Source organism: Oryctolagus cuniculus, chromosome 1 (assembly GCF_964237555.1).
Source record: "Oryctolagus cuniculus chromosome 1, mOryCun1.1, whole genome shotgun sequence".
Taxonomy (NCBI): domain Eukaryota; kingdom Metazoa; phylum Chordata; class Mammalia; order Lagomorpha; family Leporidae; genus Oryctolagus; species Oryctolagus cuniculus.
This window is the reverse complement of record NC_091432.1, coordinates 184,814,233-184,841,922: the sequence shown is the minus strand read 5'-3', so window position 1 is coordinate 184,841,922 and position 27,690 is coordinate 184,814,233. Positions and strand designations below refer to the sequence as shown.

Here is a 27,690-nt window from a genome sequence, read left to right as displayed (position 1 = left end):
GGAGCAACCGGGTCTTGAACCGGCACCCATATGGGATGCAGGCGCTTCAGGTCAGGGCGGTAACCCGCTACGCCACAGCACTGGCCCCTCTCAAATACTCTTAAACAGAAAAAAAAAAAAAGAATTTAATGTAAATCTTCTGATACTTTAGGCAGACATGGAGATAACATAAAACAATCTTCAATAATCAATCAATAAACATATTGAACATCTGTATTATACCCTTGTTCGCTTGCCTGTATCCAATTAACAATGATGGATCTTGTACAAAGAAAAGTATTTTTGCTGCCTATTGCTTTATTATTTGGGATATGAGGCAAATTTTGTGCAATTATAAAACCTTTTAAAAATGCTTATTGTATAGATTTTGTCAGGTAAATATGCCGTAATAAAGAAAAAGCATTTTAAATATTGATAATATAGTCTGTATTTGGAGATAAATTGTAAAGAAATGTGTGTGTGTATATATATTGACCAAGTGGGCATTAATATTTCCCTCAGTTTGCCTAAATTTGGCAGACTTCATAATTCTAGGTCTGATCTCCTTTTTCTAAAAGCATTTGTTTAGGAAAACTTATTATTGTAAATTCCCTCTCTGTCTCTTTGAGATGCAAATATTTTTAAAAGCTTCTTTGCAGTTTTACAATGCAGGATGCCTTAAAGACCTGGAATCCAGGAAAGAGCCTCTAACTTCCATGCCCTGTGGGTGGGTGGGAGACTAACTCCAAGGATGTGAATTAGCAAACACAGAAGGCCTAACCCTAGAGGGGTATTTGCAAACTTGATGTGCATGATGCATCCCACTGACCAACCTGCTCCTGCACCCCAGCATTCTCTCCAGCCTTCCAATAGTCCATCTCCACCCCAGATTCCCTTCTACCTTTTGTTTCAGCAGAGTTGAGTTCAGGTCTCTCTGCCTCAATTGTGCTGGCCTTAAATAAACTTTTTCCTTATCAGTTTAAGTTTGTCCAATGTAATTTTCCCTTTGACAATAAGTATGAATACTCAATTTTATATATTTTACATAAAGTTACTGATTAAAAGCTACTCACAGAAAACAAACCAATAATAACCCCAATGAACATGAATGCTTCCTAATAATTCAGTCCCTAAAGGGTTCTGGGTATTTATTACATAAAATTACACACTGCCCCCTTAATTGTTTTTAACGCTTGTCCTGTGTTTCTATCCTGCTTTATTTTTCTTCACAGCATTTACCAGTACCAAATATTTATCCTTTCTATTTGTTATTGTCTGTCTTCTTGCCTAGAATGATAATCCATGAAAGCTGAGACTTTTATGTTTTGTTCACTGAAGTATTTTCAGTGCCTGGATCATGGAGTAATTACTCAATAAATATTGTTGAATAAAGAACAGATTAGGGGGGCCAGCGCTGTGGGTTAATGCCCTGGCCTTAAGCACCGGCATCCCATAAGGGCTCCAGTTCTAGTCCTGGCTGCTTCTCTTCCGATACAGCTCTCTGCTATGGCCTGGGAAAGCAGTAGAAGGTGGCCCAAGTCCTTGGGCCCATGCACCCAAGTGGGAGACCCAGAAGAAGCTCCTGGATCCTGGCTTCGGATTGGCGGAGCTCCGGCCGTTGCAACCATCTGGGAGTGAACCAGTGGATGGAAGGCCTCTCTCTCTCTTTCTACCTCTCTCTGTAACTCTGTCTTTCAAATAGACAAAATAAATCTTTTTTTTTTTTTTTTTAAAGAACAGATTAGGGGCCAGATGTGCTATAGTGGGTAAAGCCACTGCCAAGTCCTTGGGCCCCTGCACCTGCATGGGAGACCCAGAGAAAGCTCCTGGCTCCTGGCTTCAGATCAGCGCAGCTCTGGTCATTGTGGCCAATTGGGGAATGAACCAGCAGATGGAAGACCTCTCTGTCTCTGCCTCTCCTCTCTCTGTGTAACTGACTTTCAAATAAATAAATAAATCTTAAAAACAGAACAGGTTACCCATTAAGATTTTTGTTATTGTTATTACTGGTTGTTGGGTTCTGTTTTGTCTGTTTATCTAAGGATTTTAAAAGCTAACCCAGGATTGAGCTAAAATGCTCTTCTCAGGTTGATTTTATACAATCATACTCTGGTGTCTTGTCATTAGCCTATACTGATCAGAAAATACACAAGGACTAGAATATTATTGAGGATATTATTCATTGCCTTTGTAATATTTTCCAATGGAGACCAATGGAGAAATTTCTCTCTGCTATCAGTTTCAGAAATATTTACATAACTGGTTAATTTTCAGTTTGAGCATACGAGGAATCTAGCAGCTGAAGGTGCTTCCGTCCCTGTGTTGGCTGCCAGAACACAAAGAACAAAACATGTGCTATGCCGTTAGCAAGGACAGCATTTATGCTGTGCACCAAGCTTGTCCCTAGCTCTGTCTGGTTTTGCAACTTTTCTATTCCCTTTTTTGTTGTTGTTGTTGATAATTTTAAATTTATGTTATATTATAGCCTAGAATCTTCAAAAGTTTCCTTAAGACTTTTTTTGGGGCAGTATGATAAATTGCTATAAATTTTAGTAATGTTAAAATTAGCAAGTCCTTTGTTAGTAGAATTACTTATTAAGAGAGTAGTAATTTAGAAATGTTTTCCTAGATGTGACATATTCAGTTCTTTTAAACGTCATGTGAGCAGCAGTTTAGAAATTAAGTTATACACTTGTATTGTAGTTGGGAAAAGTGAGGTTTAGAGGAGTCATGTAATTTATCCCAACTTTAATGGTTAGCTAAACTGAGAAACCCAGAGAGCATACAGGCCTTGTAATTATTCCTTCAAAGTTCTCACCTCTAGTTGATCTTTCTTCACGTGGTTCAAATTTTCTAATTAGATAAGCATTTCTCTTATTATGTCTGGCTCAGCTGATCTTTCCTTGGATGATATGTGGCAGCTTTCTTGCCAGTGGAATTGCATCATGTTGTGTATTTAATACAGATGCAAGAACAAAACTGAATTGCATAAATAGAATGGGGCCTGAACTCCAGAGTCACATTGTGTTCAAATCCTACACCTGCTAGTTACTAGTAAATGATGCTTGATATTTCTGTGCCTAGGTTCTTAAGGTTTGAAACAGAAATGATCATTCTAAGGATACCTATGCAACTGGGTTATTTTGAGAATCCAATAAGAATATACTTAAAACTTCTAGAACAGTGGTGGGCATGTGGTAAGGACTGAATAACTGTTAACTGTTTTCTTAGCCCAGCTCCCAGGAAATGAGCTTGAAGCTTAAGCTGGTATGCTAAAATGCAGTTACTTGGAATGGTGATTTCAGAGAAGCAGGACAGAAGAACAAAGGCAAATGAGGTAGGGATAGAGGGAAAGCAAATGGAAGGTAGTATGTTTTTGAGCTGGCCATAATGTCACAAGAAAACACAGATGAGTGCTCGGTCTTGTTGGGTTTTATCCATATATACTGAGTGGAACCACTGTGTCCGGGGACAGTCCATTGAGAGGAGAAAGCACAAAGCACTTCTTTGCCTGGTTCTTCTTATCTTCTGCTTTTCATTGATCAAAGTTCAGAGCATGGGAGTATTCGCTCTCCTTTACTTCCAGCAAGTTAGCTTACCTACCCTGATCCTATGTCCTATGGCATGGGTTTCGTCTGAGTTTAGAAGGATGCAGGGAAGGAGCCTCCATTGGTTTGCTTGGCTGCAATGAACATCAGAGCTGCTGCAGTTCCTGCCTTAATGGGTTTGATGGACACTGAAGCAGTCGAAGATGAGGGGAAGTTGGAAGTTATTGGGGCTCTTTACTGAGAATGTGGCTGCCATCCAGGGACAGGTGAAGTGAAGAAAATGTGAGGAGCTCATAAACAGTAAATTATTGCTATTGTTGTGTCATAAAATCTTGTAGCAGACACAGACATGTACTATTCACATGTCCATTCGAGAATGGACTCACTGGCAATCATGCATTCCATTAGCTAAAAAGTTTCAAATATTATTTTCTTCACAATTCACCTCTGTTTCCATGATGATAGTATACTTTGGAGTGTTGTGGAAAATGATGAAGCAAGATGGAGATGGCTAAGGTTATATGCTTCTCAGCGTTGTTACGGCCTATAACTGAACAAGACCAGGACAAAAAATCCAGCCCTTTCCACCAAGCTCATGATGACTACTGAGAAAATCATGCTTTGGAGTGCTCCTTGAACCTGATGGAAACTGAAGGTAATCCTGCCCAATCCTGCCTTCTTTCCTTCATTTTACTTCCTAATTAATGATAAATAAGACTTTTACATTCCTTACTACATCTCAAGGTCTGCTTACCAGGTAACCCAACTCCAACACTTCCCCACAATGAACATGTATGTTAAATGATATTAAATATTTAAAAAATATTTATTTATGAATTTGAAAGAGTTACACAGAGAGATCTTTCATTCACTGGTTCACTCTTCGAATGGCCTCAACAGCTATGGCTGAGTCAGGCTAAAGCCAGGAGTCTGGAGCTTTTTTTCTGGGTCTCCTATGTGGATGGAGGAGCCCAAGCACTTGTACCATCTTCCACTTAATTCCCAGGCATATTAGCAGGGAGCTGGATTGGAAGTAGAGCAGCTGAGTCTTGAATAGCACCTATATAGGATGCTGGCATCGCAGGTGGCAGCTTTACATGTTATGCCACAATGACAGCCTCTAAATGATATTAAATTTACAAAAGCTAAATAGTAAAATAGAGATGTTAATATTGCAAGCAAGCTGATGCTCTCCATGAAATTTTTAATCCTTTGATGATTTTCACTGTGCGATAGAGAACCTCAGGCTCTTATTAAATGTTAAGAATGTATTCCAAGTCAATTTACACCCAAAATTAAATTTTTAAAGCTTAGAAATTTTGATTACTGATAAAACTTAAATTTTCCTTAGTATGAACAATATGATAATAATAGAGCTGCCTTTTTGAATGTGTCAGATATTGTGGTGGTCACATTATATATACACTTTCTTATTCATTTATTTTAAAATATGATTTATTTTATTTTTGAGTAGTAGTTTTATTAATTTATTAATAATTTTAATTTATTCATGAGGAAGAGAAATAGAGAGGAACATATACAGACAGATACACACACAAGTAGATAGAGAGAACTTTCATCTGTTGGTTCACTCTTAAAATGCCTGCAACAGCTAGAACTGGGTTTGGCCAAAGCCAGGACCTGGGAATGAAATCTGTCTTCCACATGGGTTGTTGGAACTCAAATACTTGAGCTATCACCTGCTGCCTCCCAGGATATACATTAGCAGGAAACTGGGATTGGGAGCTGGAATTTGGAATTGAGTCCAGGCACCAGACACAGAATTCAGGCATTTTAATTGCTTGGCCAAATACTTATCCCCTAATTTCTTATTCAGTCTTCACAATGACTATGCTATTATCACATGAAAGATGAGGGACCTGAGGTTTAGGAACTAAAATAACTGACAAAGATCCAACAGAGACAAGGTTGAAATGTCAACGAGGATGGAAGGAAGCTTAGATTCTTTACCACTACTCCACAGTAACATCTCCCATATGCCAATACCATATGTATGCCATACTGAATACTTTATGCATTATTTTATTTAACATTTATTTATTTTATTTATTCCCCCCTTTTTGAAATATTTTATTTATTTGAAAAGCAGAGTTAGAGAGAGAGTGATATCTTTCATCTGCTGGATTGGAAGTGGAGCAACTGGAACTCGAATGGGTGCCATATGGGTTGCTGGGGTTGCAGGTGGGAGCTTTACCTGCTGTGCCTTGATGGCAGCCTGACAACAACCCCTAAAAGCAAGTACAATCCTTATCTACATTTTTCAGATAAAATAACTGAAGCCAAGTGACTTTGTGTTGTTCGGAAAGGGTAAGAATAATAAGTAGAAGAGATAGGATTTAGAACCAAGGCAATCTGATTTCGGATCTAATCAATAACTATGCAGTGCTACCTCCATCAGGTCAAAGCACAGACTGTCTTTGATCTGCAGTAATCCAGCTTACAGAGGTTCACACTGAGAGTGCTGCCTGTTATATCCAAGTTGAAGTCATGCACAGTAAATTGGTGGACTACTCAATGTCAGTTTTGCTACAGCACAGACTGTAGTTCATAAGCTTTTGTTTTTGCTTAATGTTGACATTGTGGGACATTATCAATCAACATTACTTGCCTATTAAAACTGTCCTTTGCTTTTATAGGAATTCAGGTTTAATATATGATAAGCCCCAGAAACCTGTGCATACTTTGATGTGCTTAGAGACTTTCCTGGTGTTCAAATGAGAAATGACAGACTGATCTTAACTTTCCACTGAAATGTTTAACCAAAGAAGTCTTTGGGTCTGAGCCTTTCCTCCTTGGGTTGTGACAGATAAAATTAGATAGAATGTCTATGTACTTGCCATCTCTCCAAATGCCAATTCCATGCTTGGGGTCATTCCTCAGGCTGTTCTCTCCAACTAATATTCCCTTTATTTCCTTTACTATTTGCCCAGATAGTTAAATTTAAATTCTTAAACTCTAGTTCAACCCCTACTTTCTTTGTGAAAACTCCTCTACCCCTTGCCTCTGTACAACCACCAATCATATTTGAAAAAAATGGATGACTTCTGTGCTCCTATAATTTTTATCTCTCTATTATAAAATCACCCATCATGTATATGGTAAATGAACATGTATATGCATATCCTAGATAGTTAGTGTCTTAAAGGCAAGGATCATATATTTTGATCATTTGTGAACTTGCTGTGCTTAGTATAGTGTCTAGCACATACAGGTGCATAGGTCATTACACTGTTATTTAAGAATCTCGAATGTTAAATGGATTAAGAGGCACATTATTTATCTAACCAGATTCTACAGGACTGGAATTTCCAGTAGATGTGTCAGGAACAATTTAGTAAACCACAATAAGTGAACAACCTTGTCTGGAACAGCGTGAGAGCAGGAACCATATCCATCTTACTTCACCACAGCATCTCCAACATTCAGAATGTCTGGCCCATAGCAAATTGCTGAACCAATGTTTTAACATTATTGTTGGTACAAAGGTCCTACAGAGATACAATGTAAACTCCAAGCTATATATTATTAACATAAGAATGCTCTCATTTTAAAAATTGCATTCTCATGCCAGAAAACTGAGAGGAATCCTTTGGTTTAAAAAAGGACACAGGTTCAAGTCCTGGCTGTTCCACTTCTGATCCGGCTCCCTGCTAATCCTCCCCGAAAGCAGAAGAAGATGGTCCAAGTCCTTGGGCCCCTGTACCCACATGAAAGACCTGGATGAAGCTCCTAGCTCCTGGCTTTGGCTTCGTCCAGCTCTAGCCATTGTGGTCATTTGGGGAGTGAACCAGCAGATGAAAGATCCTCTCTTTATCTCTCTCTCTCTCTCTTCCTCTCCATCTCTCTCTCTAACTCTGACTTCCAAATAAGCAAAATATATCTTTAAAAAAAAAGATCTTGGAGACCTGCTCCATCAATGTATTCATAAACTGCTATTTGCAAGTGCTTCATGATATAATTTAGTAACTATTAAGATTCCTGTGACTTTCCCACCCCTTATTGGCTCATATTACAACTAATGGTAAAACAGTGTGTTCTATTGTCACAGTTTTCTGTGAGTACTACAGAACAGCCTGAGGAGCTAATTGGCAGGGTGTACTGCACCCAACTCAAATACCTGTCCTTTCCTGGTAGAGTTTTAGCCACTACACTCAGACCTAGCATGATTTGGCCAGCCCTTTCACATCTAGGGAGCCCTTTTCTGCTTCCCAGCCACACTCACCCACCCACTCACCTACGTGTCTTTTCCCAACCTGGGCTTTATAGTGGGGCTGATGCCACTTTCATGATGACACTTTCCTTCTCCCCTCAGGGTCCTCATATATCCTTCAGTAAACTCAGTGCTTTGCAGTTATTGGACAAATAGACCATGGATCAGCCTGTGAGAATGGACTATGATAGATTTTTTAAAGTAAGAATGATGGGAGGACCCACTGGAAAATAAGAAAGTTGGAAATGTGCTATAAATCAACTCCAAGGAATGAGGAGTTTTCATCTCTATGTACATTTGGAAGAGGTTTTCTCTCTCTCTCTCTCTTTTAATTTATTTGACAGGTAGAGTTATAGACAGTGAGAGAGAGACAGAGAAAGGTATTCCTTCCATTCGTTCACCCCCGAAATGGCCGCTACAGCCAGAACTACGCCGATGCAAAGCCAGGAGCCAGGTGCTTTCTCACGGTCTCCCATGCAGGTGCAGGGGCCCAAGCCCTTGGGCCATCCTCCACTGCCTTCCTAGGCCACAGCAGAGAGCTGGACTGGAAGAGGAGCAGCCAGGACTAGAACCGGCCCCATATGGGATGCCAGCACTGCAGGTGGAGGATTAACCAAGTGAGCCACGGCACCAGCCCGAAGGGTTTTCTCTTTATAATGAAATTTTCTCTGTAAATGTCTATAGCAGCATTATTCATAACACCCAAAAGGTGAAAACGACTCAAGTGTCCATCAACTGATGAATGGACTAAAGTGTATGTGCTACGCCCATGAAATGGAATAGTAACCGGGCCAATGCTGTGGTGTAGTGGCTAAGCCTCTGCCTGTAGCACCAGCACCCCATGTGGGTGCTGGTTGGTGTCCTGGCTGTTCCTCTTCCAATCCAGCTCTCTGCTTAAGGCCTGGGAAAGCAATGGAAGATGGCCCAAATGCTTGGGCCCCTGTACCCATGTGGGAGACCTGGAAGAAGCTCCTGGCACCTGGCTTTGAATTGGCCCAGCTCTGACCATCTCAGCCATTTGGGGAGTGAACCAGCCGTTGGAAGACCTGTCTCTCTGTCTCTACCTCTCTCTGTAACTCTGTCTTTCTTTTTTCCCTCCAAATTCCTGGTTTAATAAGGACTTGTTTATTTTGAAAAAAGGGTCCCAACATCAGGCTGTTCACAGAAATAATCCACAGTATGAACGTTAGAAAACAAATATTAAGACTATTACACTACTTTTTTTAGAGGATGCATTTGACATGCCAACTCTCATTCACAAAAATACATTGTTACAGTTGTGTTGAACAGCCCCACACAGCACTCCTATGTGGAGTAGAACACTGTCGCTCCCCCTCTTCGTGGAGGAACGACACTAAACCCTGCCTAGGCTTCATATCTGAGTCACGGCACCATTATGTCGCTCCCCCTCTTCATGGAGGAACGACACTAAACCCTGCCTAGGCTTCATATCCGAGTCACGGCACCATTATGTCGCTCCCCGTCTTCGTGGAGGAACGACACAGGACCCTGCGCTGTTCTTTCGTCTACTCGGCCCTCCCCGGGTTTGCTGCTGGTTCTTCCCGGGTTGGCTACCATCCCTTCCACCTCCGTGGAAGGGCGGTTCCCCCTGCCACATTCCCCACTTGCGCGGGGGAGCGGCACACCGCCGGCCGGCTCTCTGGGGGCTGCACAGGTGTTCCCCTTAGATGTTCCCCTTAGATGTTCCTCGTGCATGCCGTCTCTCTCTTCCTTTATAGTCCTCCTCTGCCAATCCCAACTCGGCTGCCCACACGCCGAGCACGCTGCTCTTCTCCAATCAGGAGCAGGTCCTGCTGTTTATTGGTTGAACTGGAGGCAGCTGTGTAGAAGCTGTTTTCTTCTCTCCCAGCGCCATATTGTGGGAGAGCAGATGCATAGAATAAGTCTTAATTCCAGTAACTTAGTCCAGTCCGGATTGCTCCCCACAGATCCCCCTTTCTTTTTATTTTTGGTGTTGATACGCGCCTGTCTTCGGTGCCCCGTAGCACACACTCTGCTCTGCTTGCTAGAGTTGCCACAGGTTCTTACAAGTCCTATCAATCAGGCAAACCGAATCCGGGTCCTCTCTTCGCCATGTTGTGAGGAGGTTTTTAGGTGCTGATGCGTGCCTGTATTCAGTGCCCTGCAGCGCATGCTCTGTTCTGCCCACAGGGGCTTACAAGCCCTAACAATCAGGCAAACCGAATCCAAGCCTTCTCATTGCCGTATTGTGGGGGAGACTTATTAGTGTTGGTTCGTGCCTATCTTCGGTGACCTGCAGCTCATACTCTGGTCGAGCTGCTTGCTGGTGCTTACCGCCTTAATCAGGCAGACCGAATCCAAGCCTCCTAATTGCTGTATTGTGGGGAGGCCTTACTGATGTTAATTCGTGCCTGTCTTCGGTGACCTGCGGCGCATAAGCTGCTAGCCGCCTGCAGGTGCTCATCGCCTCACTTAATCAGGCAGACCGAATCCAAGCTTTCTCATTGCCATGTTGAGGGGAGGCCTTTCTATTTCTCTATTTCTCTATCTCCGGGCATTCCTATTTCTCCCATTTTACTTCTATCTTCCAGCATTCCTATTTCTCTCATTTTACTTCTAAACTTCTGTTTCTCTTATCCCTGCGGCTTCCCGGCGGCGCTCGCCCCGAGGCTGCTTCTCGGCACCTCGCCCCGCGGCAGCTTCACGGCTCTGTGCGGCTTCCCGGCGCCTCGCCCCGCCGGTGGGCTCCCGGCTCTGTGCGGCTCGGCTTCGCGCGCACGCTCCGCGGTCTCCACGCGCTTCGCGCTCACACCACGGCCTCGCGCCAGCCCCGCGTTCCCTATCTATTCACGCCCCGTGCTCTCTCTGCACGCAGCGGCTTCCGCGAATGTTTCCGCCACCACCGGCATTCAGTCCAAGTTCCCCGGACTAACCTGGCGAATTTCAACCTGGCGGCCCACGTCTCTGCCTCTGGTTCCAGATCTTCGCCTCTTGCTCCCCGGGGTGACTTGAAGAATTCCAAGGTGGCTTATGTTTCCGCCTTGGCCTGCACTCGCGGCTTCATCCTCCCTAACATTTTTCTCTACCCGGTATGTTTCCTTAAATTTTCTTCCAACAATATTCCTCTCATTTCTCCTGGCTTCTCCCCACAGTCCGTATCCGAGTCCAAGCCTCCTCCAGGTTTCACTTTCGCTTTCAATCTCCTAGCTTCCCCGCCATAGTCCGCATCCGAGTCTATGAAAGCTTTCACTTTCGCTTTCAAATCCTAACTTCTTTCCCACAATCCATATCCAAGTCTATGCCTAGGCTTTCAATAGCTTCTTCTGGCACCTAGGCTCTTTGCTAGTTTCTCTCTCCGGTATTTTCCACTTCTTCCCTCCTAGGTTTCCTATCCGTCCTAGGTTTCCTATCCGAGTCACGTTTCCTATCCGAGTCAGGTTTTCTATCCGAGTCACAGCACCATTATGTCGCTCCCCCTCTTCGCGGAGGAACGACACAGGACCCTGCGCTGTTCTTTCGTCTGCTTGGCCCTCCCCGGGTTTGCTGCTGGTTCTTCCCGGGTTGGCTACCATCCCTTCCACCTCCGTGGAAGGGCGGTTCCCCCTGCCACATTCCCCACTTGCGCGGGGGAGCGGCACACCGCCGGCCGGCTCTCTGGGGGCTGCACAGGTGTTCCCCTTAGATGTTCCCCTTAGATGTTCCTCGTGCATGCCGTCTCTCTCTTCCTTTATAGTCCTCCTCTGCCAATCCCAACTCGGCTGCCCACACGCCGAGCACGCTGCTCTCCTCCAATCAGGAGCAGGTCCTGCTGTTTATTGGTTGAACTGGAGGCAGCTGTGTAGAAGCTGTTTTCTTCTTTCCCAGCGCCATATTGTGGGAGAGCAGATGCATAGAATAAGTCTTAATTCCAGTAACTTAGTCCAGTCCGGATTGCTCCCCACAGAACATAAACACTTCTACCTCTTCTAACGCAAAGCCACTCCCAGGTGCTACTCAACTAAATGAGATGGCTTTTGCACGTAGGGAAGCAACTACTGAGCTCATGAATGGGAAGAACTGTACTCCCTGCATTAACAAGAGATTATTTTGGAGACAGATGATAAAAACCAGACATCCTTTTTATTGTTAAGTCATAAAGAGGTATCAAAATTAAAAGCAAAAATTACAGGGCAAGACTTAACAAAACTACTAGGAGCATCAAAGGAGTGAAAATGGGACTAAGCGCAGGGCATTATGAATTAATGATCATGGGAAGGACAAGCATGGGGTGAAGAGTGAGCATGTGCTGAAGATACTAGGGGAGAGGATCTGGTGAAAATTTTGATCTTACACAAGTGCCTAGGTGAAGAAATAATGGGATAAGGATCCTAAACCTCACTATGTGCTTAAGAGTCATCCTCGCCATTGGTGCTGTCTCTGTCATCCTCTCCTTCCTCAGCCTTTTTCATCATCCTTGATCAGCTTCAGCTGGTCATCCCCCCATCTTCATTATCATCATCATCCAGCGGGTCCCCCTCCTCAGCAGAGTCATCTGCACCCTCCTCACACTCCCTCCTCACATTCGTCTCATCTTTCTTCAGGGAGCTGCTGCTCTGCTCCTCTTCTGACTTAATCATTCTTCATCTCTACTCCGTGTTTGCTCTGCTCCCTTTCAATTTTTTTCCAGGCTTTCCAGCAGAGAATCCACTTTTTGTTTTATCTGGGTCAACTCCTTCTGAAGGCCTGGAGGTCATCTCCTTTCAACTTTCCAGACTTGGAAGAAGATCTTTGTTGTCCACTCTTAGAACTGAAGCCATTTTTCCCCCTTCTTGAGGTGTTTCCTGATACACGCTGGCGTTTAGAGGGCTCTACAGCCCGAACAATAGGAGGAGGAGGAGGAACTCATGCTGGGTAGCTGTACACCCTGTCATAATAATCCCATTGAAAATCATAGTGCAAGTCAAAAGAGGAGCTGAGTAGAGGGAACGGAGAAGGGTGTTCTGGTACTGACCCGTACATCTCCGCTGCAGGTCATTTCACACCTGCTTTTCCTCAGTTCACTTTTGGCTCTGCAGCCAGATTAATGTCTAAAACCTGGCCAGCAATCATTCTGCCATCTTCTCCTGCTACTGCAGCTCAGGCATTTCTCTCATTAACATACTGAACAAAGGCAAAGCCCGTATGAACAGAGCAGCCCGCAATTCTGCCATACTTCGAGAAGATTGCCTCTACATCAGACTTCTTGCTCACAAGAGTGTTGAGATTCCCAATGAATACACGGGAGTTCATGGAACGAGAATCTGTCTTGTTGGTAACATTGCTTGCCATTGTGTTTGATGCTAGGTTCTTCACAAAGCCGAAAAATGTAGCTGAAGATCAAAAAAATCTCACAGGAGGGGGAGGGAGAAGAGATTCGATTCTGAATCTCCCACTCCCGAGTTCTACACGGAGAGGCCCACCGCTGCTCCAGGTAGGCAACAAGGCCACAATCACACAGTCTTCATCTCCACACGAAAATCTGTAACTCTGTCTTTCAAATAAAAAAAAAAGTAGTAAACAACCATAAAAAGGAATGTGTTACTGATAACATGCCACAACAATAATGCGCCTTGAGAGCATGCTAAGTGAAAGAAGTCAGTCATAAAATACCACACTTTCTATGATTCTATTTTCACAGAAATTCCAGAATAGGTAAATCTTTAGAGGCAAAAAATGAATAATAATAGGGTGATAGGATGTTGAGAGCCAAAGGATACAGGCTTTCTTTTGCGGTGATGAAAATGTTCCAAAATTGACTGTGGTGATGATTGAACATACTTTGAGACTGTTCTAAAAGCCATTAAGTTGCATACTTTAAATGGATATTTTGGATGATGGATTATTAGCTTACTAAGGCTGCTGTAACAAAGTCCTACAAACTGAGGAGAGGAGTTTAGGCAACAGAAATTAATTTTCTCACAGCTGTGGAGACTAAAATTTGGAGATCAAGGAGCTGAATGATTGCTTTCTTCTGAGGACTGAGGGAAGTGTCTGTTCCAGGCTCTTCTCCTTGGCTAATTGGAGGTGATATTCCTGTGTCTTCACAACCCCTTCCCTTTACACATCTTGGTTCACATTTCCTCTTTTTGTAAGGACAGAAGTCACCTTGGATGAGTGCTCACTCTCTTTTTTTTTTTTTCAAGATTTATTTATTTATACGAAAGGCAGAGTTACAGAGGGAGAGAAGGAGAGAGAGAGAGAGAGAGAATCTTCCATCTGCTGGTTGACTCCCCAAATGGCCACAATGGCCAAATGGGCCCATCTGAAACCAGGAGCCAGGAGCTTCTTCCAGGATTCCTGAATGGGTGCAGGGGCCCAAGGACTTGGGCCATCTTCTATTGCTTTCCCAGGCCATAGCAGAGGGCTGGATCTAAAGTGGAGTAGCTGGGTCTTGAACTGGCACCCATATGGGATGCTGGCACTGCAGAGAGCAGCTTTACCCACTACGGCGTAGTGCCAGCCCTTGAGTGCTCACTCTTATGACTTCATTTTACAATCAGTTGTGTAAAGATCCTCCCTACAAACATGATTATGTCTGACTCCCTGGGGTTTAGGATTTCAGTATATAAACTTGGTGTGGAGGCACAGCTCAGCCTATAACATATGGTATGTGAATTTTATCTCAATGAGACTTTTAAAAAGAAGAAAGGGAGGGTGTCGCTCCCCGTCTTCGTGGAGGAACGACACAGGACCCTGCGCTGTTCTTTTGTCTGCTCGGCCCTCCCTGGGTTTGCTGCTGGTTCTTCCCGGGTTGGCTACCGACCCTTCCACCTCCGTGGAAGGGCGGTTCCCCCTGCCACTTTCCCCACTTCCGCAGGGGAGCGGCACACCGCCGGCCGGCTCTCTCGGGGGCTGCACAGGTGTTCCTTCAGATAGATGTTCCTGGTGCATGTTGTCTCTCTCCTCCTTTATAGTCCTCTCCACCAATCCATGCTCTGCTACCCACATGCCGAGTACGCTGCTCTCCTCCAATCAGGAGCAAGTCCTACAGTTCATTGGTTGAACTGGAGGCAGCTGTGTAGAGGCTGTTTCCTCCTCTCCCAGCACCATATTGTGGGAGAGCAGATGCATAGAATAAGTCTTAATTCCAGTAACAGTCTAGTCCGAGTTGCTCCCCACAGGAGGGCATCTGGGGCAGTGGTTAAGACACTCACATCCTACATTTCAGGGCTGCGTTTGAGTCCCAGGTCTGCTTCTGATTCCAGCTTTCTGCTTACGTGTACCCTGGGAGGCAGCAGATGATGGTTCAAGTAGTTGGGCCTCTGTGATCCACTTGGGAGATGCAAATTGAGTTCTGAACTCCTGGTTTCAGCTTGTCCCAGCCCTGGCTGCTGCAGCCATTTAGAGAGTGAACTGGAGGATGGAAGAACTCTTGTCTCATCTTGTCTTCTTTTTTTCTCTCTCTTCCTCTCCCTGCCTCCATCTCTCCACCCTCTCAACTAAATGAAAATTTTTAAGGAGGAAGAGGAGAAATTTGTCTTCAGATTTTTAGGCTGTTTCTTAGAAAGGACTAACTTGGGTAAGAAACAGCCATGTTTTACATAGAGCAATCCTTTATTGCTTCTGTAATTGTCTGGGTTCATTCTACCCCTGAGTTAACAAGTTTGCAACTACTGAAATGCAATAGGGAAAAACCAAATTAATAAACTAGGACCCATAACTTGGATTCAGGTATTGATGTGCTTTATTTGGCCTGCACAATGTTTTCACAATTTTTGAATTTAACATCTCTGAATTAATAGCATGTAGGCATAATTCAGTTGGCCATAGTCCTCGCTATCCCCTTTTGTCTCTCAGCATGCCTTAACCAACTGTTTGAACACTCGAACTTGAGGATTCAGGAACAAACACGTAGGCTTCCCACACACCTCTTGGGACTTCTAATGTATGAACTATTATTAAAAATAGCTGTTTTATGGCCTCTGGATTAAAAGTTACAGTGCAGAGAGACATTTGCTTGAGAGTTTGGATTCAAATTCCTCATGTAGGCTATACTTTCCTGGATTCTGTGCAGCAGTTATAAATGTAGGCAAGATCTTAATTTGAAACAAATTCAGTTGTGAGGGGTGAATTGGGTAGGTGGAGGTTTAGGACAAGCAAATATTATATTTTAGTGTATAAATCTAAAGTTCTTTTAAATCAGAAATTAATACACACTGAAAACATTTCTCTTTTTTCTTTAATAAATCACATAGAATGCAAGTAGTCCAGGACTCTTATGGTATAACAACATAATTTACATGTGCCACAGGCTCCTTTTTTTTTCCAGCAGAGGATTTCATATGCTTAAAGACTCATGTATATTTTTTAAAGATTTATTTATTTATTTGAAAGTCAGAGTTACACAGAGAGAGGAGAGGCAGAGAGAGAGAGAGAGAGAAAGAGAAAGAGAGAGAGGTCTTCCATCTGCTGGTTCACTCCCCAGATGGCTACAACGGCTGGAGCTGAGCCGATCCGAAGCCAGGAGCCAGGAGCTTCTTCTGGGTCTCCCATGTGGGTGCAGGGGACCTAGCATCTTCCACTGCTTTCCCAGGCCATAGCAGAGAGCTGGATTGGAAGTGGAGCAGCCGGGTCTTGAACCGGCGCCCATATGGGATGCCGGCACTCCAGGCCAGGGCGTTAACCCACTGTGCCACAGCACCAGCCCCAAGACTCATGTATTGAGATTAGCACACAGCAGGGGTTTTATTTTTCCTTTTTTAGGTTTGAATAATTTTAAAAATTTTTATTAATATAAAGAAAAGAGATTTCATGTATTTCACAGGTAGAGTTGCAAGAAGACAATCATACTTTCCTCTCTCCTCCTCTCCCTCCCTCAATCCCTCTCCCTCCTTTCCTTTTTCTTCTTTAAATTTTGCAAAGGCATAATTTCAAGCCACTCTATAGTCACAGGCTTAATACACTATTAATCATAGTATTCTAAAATGTGCACAAGAGAAACAGGAGATTACCTTCAAAGGTCTCAGTTAGACTGACAGCTGATTTCTCTTCAGAAATCCTACAGGCTAGAAGAGAATGGAGAGCATAGTCCCAAGTCCTGAAAGAAAAAAAAAAAGCTATCAACCCAGAATATTGTATTCAGAAAAATTTTCATTTATAAATGAAGCTAAAATAAAGATCTTCTAAAGCAAACAGAAATTGAAAGAATCTGTCACCACTTCTTCAGCCTTACAAATAATACTTTAGGATTAAGTATTAACTATTTCTGTGTGCTACACACAGAAATAGAGAAAGATAGTCATCATTATGAAAGAATGAGAAGGCAGAAAATCTCATAGTAAAAGTACAGAGGAAATTCAAAGCAAACAATTGGAACATTCACGGAGAGATGACAGGACTAAGTCATTACTTATCAATAACAATCTTGAATGTAAAGGTCCTAAATTCTCCAATGAAAAGATATAGCAGTGGCTTTCAAAGCTTAGTGAAAGGCTTAGTTAAACATATCCCTGGATTCTCTTCTAGAGTGTCTGATTCAGTAGGTTTGGGGGTGAGGCCTAAGAATTTACATTCTTAATAAACTTTCAGGTGATCTAATGCTGATGGTTCAGGGATTACACTTTTGAGCGCCATTAGTCTATACAGTGAGTGTGAGCTCTCTAACTCACACTCTTTTTAGTTTTAGTTTTAGCCTAAAAATAGACTTTCACTAATTTTTTTGAACTTTTGAAAAATTCTAGAGAAGTCTAACTAGTCTATATGTGCCAAACCCTACAATCAAGTGAGGTGGCTGAATCTGAAGAATGCAGGGGAAGCGTACTGAGAGGTTACAACAGTATCCACCATACTTTCTCTCTCTTATTCTCTCTCACTAGAGAAGAATAGAGTTTTGAAACTTTTTCTCTTGTGTATCAGAATAATATGCTTATTTTCTTTGTGATATTGTGTTTTGACATCAAATTCAAGAACTTGAAGAATAATTAGTGTCAATAAATTTCTATGTTGTTTGGATTCATGATCTAGCAAATGAAATACAGAGAGATCATGTTTGGGATACATACAACAGCCCACCTTGGTCAGAAAAAAATGGGAGAACCCCAAGGAGAAATGGAATAATGTTCACTCATTTGTTCTTAGAAGTCAGACCTCATTTTACAATAAAGAATTTTTATTATCAACTTGGGTAAATCTCAAAATCCCATTTCTTTAGAATTGTTGTAATGCTTACTGAGGTTCTGCTTCTATATCTACTGAAAATGATGGCAGTGATGATTGTTCCTGTTAAATCCATATTTTTGCACATTTTATATTTATTGATTGGAGCTCACAGTAACCCTGTTAGGAATTCTCTGTCATAAGTTCAGTATTATTACAGCAACATTATCCAGTATTATCTTTCACAGAAATTGAGGTTTAAAGGGCTTAACTTACTTCTCCATGATTACACTCTGAATCTGATGGATTTTGGAGCCTGCATTTTTTCCATTTCTCAAAACTTCTTTCACATGATTTAAAAACTGCTGTAGCAGATGCCCACAGCAAGGTACTGATTGAGGGGATAACAGTACAGAAAACCATGCTATTTCCTTGACATTCCCAGAGTTTTGTGTTTCCTTAAAAGTAGAATTAAATTCTGGGATTGCTTTTGGAAAATGTAGTCTAATCATTGGAATAATGGATAACACAATTTATAGATTTTATTACTTTTTCCTAAATTTTTGTTACCTTGCCCATCTTTTTAGAGCAGAAAGTGCCAAAATTTATGGGGAAGAAAGAAAAATACACTCTGAAAGACAAAACAACTTTATAACATGATTCAACTTATTCTGACATTAATCCCTCGAGTAAGTATTGTGTTATGTTATTTCGTTTCTGCTCACACATGCGTGTTTGCCTTTTCTCTTTCATAGCTCTAGATTCTTAGTATAGGCAAAAGCCCACATTAAGGCTCAGAAAACACAGTAGCATTCTCCCTGCCAATCTCAACCGCAGGCTGACTGAGGGTAATGCAAATTCCCAGCGAACAAGAATGGAACACTATTTGCTGTTTTGAAACAGTGCAGACTTTATCTTGTCCTTTGAATGTCGCATCCCAATAGTTAATGCATGCTTATTGATGATAGACATAAGAAAATAGCCACATATTAGCATCTTTTGGCATGTGAGAATAAACAATCCATCTTGTATCTGCTTTGATTTATTGGCCAGGTGATTCTACTTACACATTAGACTCGGCCATCCAGTTGCTCAGTCCAAAATCATTGGGATGCAGCTCAGCTCCTTTTACTCTTTCCCACCACAGTCCTTACCCATCAGCAAAATCTGTCAGTCTTAGCTGCAAAATATATTAGAAATCTGACCATCTCTGTACTTTCATTGCTTCTCCATTGCCCAAGCCACCATCACCTCTCATTTGGATCACTACAATGGCTTCCTTATTGGATTCTCTGCCTCTCCTTTTGCTTCTTTGCAGTCAGTTTCAACGAGGCAGCTAGAGCAATTTTAACAGAATGATCCTAAAACATATTTTGAAAAGAGTCACCAGTGAGTTCTAAATCCTCCAGTGGTTTTTAACATCATAGAGGGTAAAACACAAAGCCCTCATGGTGACACATAGCCCACACTATGACTCCTCTTTCCCTTTGATAGCCCATTTCTGCATTGGCTTCTCCTGATCTCCATGGGATTCTCACCTTCACCTGCTTCAGATTCTTGCTCAAATGTTGACTTCTTTTCTGTGAAGTCAAACCTTGACCAAAGTATTTATTTCTGCCTGCTTTCCTTATGCCCTCCGTCCTACTTGATTTCTCTCCAATATTTTGGTCATTTTATATACTTTACATGTTTGTTATAATTTTTTTTTTTTTTGACAGGCAGAGTGGACAGTGAGAGAGAGAGAGACAGAGAGAAAGGTCTTCCTTTGCCGTTGGTTCACCCTCCAATGGCCGCCGCGGCCGGCGCGCTGCGGCCGGCGCACCACGCTGATCTGATGGCAGGAGCCAGGAGCCAGGAGCCAGGTGCTTCTCCTGGTCTCCCATGGGGTGCAGGGCCCAAGCACTTGGCCATCCTCCACTGCACTCCCTGGCCACAGCAGAGAGCTGGCCTGGAAGAGGGGCAACCGGGACAGAATCCAGCGCCCCGACCGGGACTAGAACCCGGTGTGCCGGCGCCGCTAGGCGGAGGATTAGCCTATTGAGCCGCGGCGCCGGCCATGTTTGTTATAATTTTAAATATCTGTCTCTTTTCTCTGAAATATAGGCTTCATGGGTGTTGGTTATGAGTGCCACTAGATGACCACAAAAACTCATTCATCTGTTTACTTATGTACATTTGTTGGTATGTACACTGTATTTTAATACAATGTTTAAAAACACTTTTTAAAATGTAGAAAAAATAGGTTTTGTGAAGGCAAGGATTTTGTGATTTTTTTTATTTATGTTTGTTGCTACTGCTACAATGCAGTATTAGTGTTGGACACATAGTAGTATTGGACACATAGTGTTGGACACATAGTAGACCCTCAACAAATGTTGGTGAAATTGAATGCATTCCAGGCAAGACTTACATTCTCACGATAATGAAGATGCTTCAAATGAACATTGTAGACCTCCCTTACCTGCAATGTTCCAGGATACTCAGTGATGCTTGAAACTGTGGATAATATCAAACCTATATATCTATATCTATATCTATATCTATATATTACAGATATTTCCTATGCATAGACTACTGAGTAATAAGTTGGTAGTGGTATAGTGTGGTTATACTGCATAATGGGATGATTCACTTCCTGATGTGGGATTGAGTGAGATTTCATCACATTACTTAAAATGACACTCAATTTAAAATTTATGAATTGTTTACTTCTTCAACTTTTCATTTAATATTTTCAGACCATAGTTGATTCTGATAATTAAAATAATGGAAAACAAAACCATGAATAAGAGGGGAAGGGGCCTACCATATTTATTTTGTGTTAAAATCAGAGTTTAAAGCTGCTTTCCTCTTCCTTCTACAGGAAATTTGGCTAGAGATGATTGTGATAATGTCCTGTATGGTGTTCCAGAGCAGAACATGTAAGATACTCAGGAACACTTTTTGAAGGAATTGCACTAGTCCATCTCTACTCTGTTGCTCCATCCTTGCAATGCATGTGTGACTTGATTGAATTTGTGGCCTTAATCAGGATCATGAAAGACAGAAACTGAAATTTTAAGGAGTCTGAGCCATATTCCTGTCTATGAAAACTAAGTTCTTTTTTACTAAGCAAATCAACTGATCACTAATGCTATGAGTTTGAAGTGGTGTTAAAACACTGGGTACCTAATTGAGATCAACAGGAGTCAAGAAGAAACCATCGCTTACAAGGCAATGGCATATGGGTAAGGGAGAATCACGATTTCCCTAACCTGAAGTCTTTCTGTTAGCTTTATGGGAACACCTGGGCTGTGCAAGCCCCATCCCCCTACTTAGTTCCTGAGCTGCCAGTTGTGACTAATGACTGCTAAATTATCACAATCACCAAACAGGACCTATTCTGTCTTAAAAGAGACAGGAGCTTTTGTGTTTCATAACCTCTACCAAACATGCCAAGAATCTTAAGAAATTGCTGCTGAATCAGAAGAAACTTAGCTGCCAATTTACACATGTCAAAGATTTCTTAGCACCACTCAGTTTGCTTTGACGACAAAAGCTTATGGTGGTAGGTCTGAGTTTCCAACAAATCAAAGATCTGGCAGAAGGTTTTATGCTTTTTCTTCCTTGACAAGTTTCCCCCTATATTTTCCTGACTCTCCTGATACCCATTATGTCAGCTCCATCATGTTGGGCCAACCAACATCCCATGTGATAGAAAAACAATTTTAAGAGAACAAGGGGATAAGGAGTCTGTGTCAAGTTTGTCCTGGAACCTAAAATAAACAACTCTTGAGTGCATAACTCCTGTGGTCAAGAATGCTCACACTGAGGACTTCTGCAGTTGAGGACTTCTGCAGTGGTCTCTCTATTGGGCTATTAATCTGGTGGTGAGGCCAGGCATTCAATCAGATTGTCACAAGATCAATAAAGGCCAAAAGCTAGAACTGTGGGTAAGTGAAACAAGTTAGAAAGGAAGAATCATGTGAATATCTTCAAGAAAGACTATCAGAACCAATAAGAAAATATTCAATATAAATATTAATACAAATAAGTTGTAGGTTATTGGCCCTTGTTGAGTGTCCTGTTTATTGATCTACCTGTCAGCTCCGTCATTCACATTCTCATTCACATTCTCTGCCCTGCTCTGTGCCTGTGTTCAGTTGTTAAGACCCGAACTGATACAGTGCTTGGAATCAAGAGAATGCTCAGGAAACAGACTTTCTGGAGGGAATTTTGAAATGAGGGATGCTCAAATATATTATAAACACATAAATAACTTTTCTTGCTAGATAGAAATTGTACCCTGGTATTGGGAGACAAGCAGTGGTGTTAAGACTTTCAAATTAATGTTGGTGTAGGTATGAGATCATGACCTTATGGAGAGCAAAGCTTTGAATGATCAAGTAGCAGTTGTACCTGATTGCTATGTACAATGCTGATCACAAAGATAATCCAGTATGTTATCTGATTGTGTTAGAGAGCTTATAAAAAGGAAATAAGTTTAGGACTTTGGACTACACATTCAAAACCATAAGGAGGAACCATAACACTTTCATAATGGTAGAAATATGACTACATTTGAGCTCAACATCATGGAAATCAAATCACCAAGGCTGATCTGACAGTGGCCATTGCTGTGGCACAGAGGACCACAATGAGTCCTGATATACCATGATTCCTGGGGGAAATAGCCAGCCTATATTCCAAGGAGGAGAAGACAGATCTAGGTCCTCTTGGAATAGAGATGTATTGCAGATTTAAATTTTCTTCCATGGGCAGAATGCTACTGCCAAGGTCAGCATTCCCAGACCATAGAATGCCTTATTCGCTGCCACAAAAATAGAGTTTCCCGCCAAGGCTTTTATTTTTTGGCTAAAGGAATGGCAATGTGATCATACTCATAAAAATCACCAGTCTTAGTACAAATTTCATCACCCAAATGCAAACCAAAGTAGAGGCGGATGGCAGCTGTGGAAGCAATCCACCTGAGTTGCCAACAATAAGGAACCAAATTGGTTGCTGAGAATTAGAATCAAGTAAAAATCAATCTGCTTTTTGGAAAAATCACCATATGCACACAAATCTTAAAAATATCAGTGGAAAGAGTCTCCCCATAAGGGCCACTGCTTCCTCTATCCCTTCATGGTTTTTCACTGAGCAGTAATTAAGATAGCATTTATATTTCCAGATAATTCTCTGTGAAAAATATCAGGGCACTATCTGGGACAAAGGCTTTCAGAAAAGGCTTTTCTGTAACATCTCCCTTCCATCAGGACATAGTCTCTTACATTATTTTACATTCTGAAGTAGAAAGATTTACATCTCTACCTGAGCATTACACTTGAGTTTAATGAGTTAAAAAATAAAAAAGGAAAATACAAGGTTATAACATTAAAACAGAAATAGTTTTAAGTTTGTCTCATTTTTCCTTATAGGATGCTGAAACACATTGTGTTTGACTTTGAAAACTAGCAATCTACACACTCTAGCCTTAGAGATGTTAGAAGAAAACAGAAAAAACAAGAAGATAAAATGTAAGACTTTTGTGTTCTTACAAGAAGGAAAGAAAGAACAATGAGAAGACTGAGTACAAGACTTTTGTATCCTGGCCAGTGTACTGGACTAAGGCTCCACCTGCAGCACCAGTATCCCCTGTGGGTGCCGGTTCATGTCCCAGTTGCTCCTATACCCATCTAGCTCTTTGCTATAGCCTGGGAAAGCAGTAGAAGATGGCCCAAGTCCCTGGGCCCCTGCGCCCGCGTGGGAGACTCAGAAGAAGCTCTTGGCTCCTGGTTTCAGATCGGCGCAGCTCTGGCCTTTGCGGCCATTTAGGGAGTGAACTAGCAGGTGGAAGACCTCTCTTTCTGTCTATAACTCTGCCTTGCAAATAAATAAAAAAATCTTAAAAAAAGACTCTTGTATCCCCCACATCAGCTTTGTAGAATTTTGCCTTACTGGCATCTGCTTCCACCATTGCCTAGGGAAATGGCTCATCTTATTGGAAGAACATAGCAAGGAAGCCAAATGGGGAACCCAGAGATTCCTGTGTATCTTTTGCAGATCCTGAGATCTGCAAATGTGGAAAGTGGGTCTACCATTGAGCCTGAACAAGGCAACAGAGTAGCCTGGATCAAGACACAAATATACATAAAGAACATTCTTAGTCTTAGTCCTAGGAGGTGTCGGTACCAGTGCGGCCCTTAGTGAGGCAAGACATACTAGGCTGCAAACTGAATGGCAGAACCAGTCCCACCTCATGGTGCCTGAGCCACCAGGAAGCCCACAGCAGCCCCTCCTCTGAAGAAAATGAAGACAACACAAGGTGTTAATTCAAGGACAATATTCTGAGAGGGTATCATGAGGTCATGTAAGACCCTGTTCCTATATATTCAAGGGCCTTGTTGGAGAGTTACTGGGGAAAAATGGACTTTCAAATGTCTGAGCATTTCAACTAAAAGAGGCTGAGCATTTACCGAGACTAAATATTGTACAAGATGAAATTGATGAGGTTTGTGAGTATAGTGCCTTGCTTCTTCTAGGTAGTAAGGAAAATCCAATAGGATACAGAGAGAATAAAGCAACTAGATTTTCTCTGTACACCTGGCCTGGAATGTTTAAAATTGCAAACACTACTTCCAAAGAATGTGTTTATCTGTGGATGAGAGCAATGAGGCTTGGGTAAGTCACTCTGTGCCTACTTTGACATATTTTTTGAAGAAATGTTGAGATATTGACTATGTTCACAGTTCTATCATTTCTGGGATGTGGATGGTCTGCAGAAAGAGTATCAATTTCTTGACTCACTAAAAATTCATTTTCTTTAGGAATGTCTGAAACTGACAGTAAACTCAAGGAAAATGAATAATCTCCCTTCTAGTCAAATCATCTGACTTTTTCTCATGCCATCTATCCAGAACTTACTTACAAGTAAAAGTACATTGGCAAGGGTTGAATATTGTGGCACAGTAGTTAAATAACAATTTTGGACACTCTCATCCCATATCAAAATGCCTGGTTTCAAATTCATGCTACATCTAGGGAGGTATCAGGTAAGGGCTCAGATACTTGGGTCCCTGCTATCCATGTGGAAGACTCAGATGGAGTTCTGGCTTTATCCTGGCTCAGCCCTCACTGTTGTAGGCATTTGGGGAGTGGGCCAGTAGATGGAAGCATCTCTCTTTCTCTTCTCCCATTCTGTCTTTCAAATATAAATAAACAAAACTTTAAAAATAAAGAAAGTATTTTAGCAAAAGGTAAAAAATGGTAATTAAATCATCCAGGGTTTTGTAGGCTCTCAAATGACACTGTTAAAACCTCACTCTGGGCCGGCGCTGCGGCTCAATAGGCTAATCCTCTGCCTGCGGCGCTGGCACACCAGGTTCTAGTCCAGGTCGGGGCGCCGGGTTCTGTCCCGGTTGTCCCTCTTCCAGGCCAGCTCTCTGCTGTGGCCAGGGAGTGCAGTGGAGGATGGCCCAAGTGCTTGGGCCCTGCACCCCATGGGATACCAGGAGAAGCACCTAGCTCCTGGCTTTGGATCAGCTTGGTGCGCTGGCCACAGCGCGCCGGCCTCAGCGGCCATTGGAGGGTGAACCAATGGCAAAGGAAGACCTTTCTCTCTCTCTCTCTGTCTCTCTCTCTCACTGTCCACTCTGCCTGTCAAAAAAAAAAAAAAAAAAAAAACAAACAAACAAAAAAAACAACCAAACAAAAAACCCCTCACTCTGAAATAGAAACCATAGAAACCAAAGAGCATACAACATTACTAAAGAGACCAGTTTTTTAGATTTGGTAAACACAACTCTGGTGAATGGCATATCTCTCCCAACCTCCAAAGAGAAAAGGAGTCTAGTTTCTTTCATTTATACATGTATTACAAGAAAATTAAAAATCATTGTATAAAATTGTATGGAGAAATTACATGAGTCATTTAAAAATGATTTGATACCTAGAACATGAAGAAATTTTAAATCTCTCAATCAATTACTAATAAATTTTTCCATCTGAAGGGAAAAGTAATTTTCTATTGTCTAGACTGGTTTAAATATAGTAAAACAATTACTTAAACATCAAGACAGACAGTCTTTAATAATATCTTCTATCATGGTTTATCTCAGACTTTAATATGCAAAGGAATCATTCCATTCAGCAGTCTGAGATTCCATACTATAATGAGTGATGCTAATGGCTGCTGGTCCAAGAGCCACTGAGTATAAAGGAGTAAAGGAGTCTCTAAGCTTTTTATTACAGAGATCCTTTTCAAAAGCTTAGACTTTCCTGAATTCTAAAATAGATCAGTGGGATCAAGAATCCTGATACAAAAAGTTCCTGAGTGGAGTAGGGGAGACTCTTCCTTTACTTATCTGTCAATCTTGCATACTGCTGGAGACCTTCCTGAAAGAGGAAGGGCTGAACTTTCACTCTCCTACTGCAATTCTTCTACCCCCACATTTCCCATTGGCCAAGGAGGATTCTACTGATTCTCTCCATTGGCACTATTAATTTATTCTACATTTCCAATGTAGGTGATCACAGGAAAGCAGTTAATTCAACCAGGTCTAATTCCGAAACTTTAATGCCTCTTCATACAGCAAACTGGCTTACATAGAGGTCTTTACCTTGCTGACACAGCTAGAAAAGTAACTGTTTTTGAAATGTCTCAATGTGTATTCTGTGACTTCTGATGCTCAATAATCTGTTTCAAATCAAAGTAATGCTATCTGACATAGTGCTTGATATTTTTTCTCTCAGACATTTCAAATATATGTTGCCACAAACAGTAGAATGATTGCTTTGTTCATTAAAGTATTCATTCATTCATTCTTAATTGGGTGTAAAGGGTCGAATCCTAACCACTAGACCGCCAAAGAGCATCCATTCATTCTTATTTGGTTGAGAAAATAATATATGTCAGATTTGGGAATAGAGATGGATAAGAAGTGGTTAATGCTCCTGAGGGGTGATTCATTCAGGGAGTAAATTTCCATTAAACATAATTATCTTAAAAGTTGGGTTTAAAAAACATGTGTTTATTTTTCTCACATAGGAAGTCTGGTGGTATTCAGTTGCCAGCACTGGTTTCACACCTTGAGAGAGCAGAACAGAAGTCTTTGTAGTTCTCTTGGCCCCTTCTGCATGGTTCCCTGATGACTGTTACAGCATTAGCTCTAGTAATTATATCTCTATTTCAGATGAGAGGAAAGAAGAAGAGGGTAGTGTTTATTCTGGAGAAAAATATCAGAAATCTGCATATGACTTCTGTTTGCATTTCATTGGCCAGACCTTTGTCATATGTGTATCCTTAGCTGTAAGGAAGACTATGAAATATGAATTTATTTTGTTTTAAGCTGAGCACATTGAAATGTCCAACAAAATCATGGTTGTTAGGAAAAATTGGAGAATGGGTATTAGACGTGCATTTAGTCATGTCTACCTAAAGAATTTCATTGGGTATATTATGAACTCTGTTTAATTTTGCTTCTAAAGGCTAGTTTCCTGAGGAAAACTTACAAGGTACATAATACCCAAACATAGGCTCTTTCTAAATACCTTCAGTCAGCAAGTCAAGTAAGTCAAGCATCTCTGCTAAGTAATTCTCACCTGCCTAGATCATCTGCTTGAAAACTTACCAGGAAAAACACCAAGAGCATTATAGGTGTTCAGCTGAGTTCTGCTTCATTGTGTGTACAAAAGTCTAAATTGCTGGTTGTTGGTGGCAATTTTTACCTATGCATACCTGAACATAGATTATTGTTAGAAACTTCATTTATCTGTGTACAGGCAAGTATATTGCATAAAAGAAAAAATCTGTATTTTGTTTTCATTTTACTATGAATATTGTTTAACATTCTGTGTCTT

At 41.7% G+C, this 27,690-nt stretch overlaps 1 long non-coding RNA gene and 1 pseudogene across 1 annotated transcript; one reads left to right on the top strand and one right to left on the bottom strand.

Moving 5' to 3' along the window:
- The first annotated feature begins 1,987 nt into the window (after window positions 1-1,987).
- On the top strand, window positions 1,988-25,444 carry LOC138844444 (uncharacterized). Its single transcript, XR_011380292.1, has 7 exons — window positions 1,988-3,316; window positions 3,993-4,182; window positions 13,063-13,189; window positions 18,441-18,542; window positions 19,957-20,034; window positions 20,717-21,080; window positions 23,271-25,444. It is a non-coding gene; the product is annotated as an uncharacterized lncRNA (long non-coding RNA).
- Window positions 11,997-13,084, bottom strand: LOC100352629 (heterogeneous nuclear ribonucleoprotein C pseudogene; annotated as a pseudogene).
- Window positions 25,445-27,690: the final 2,246 nt, after the last annotated feature.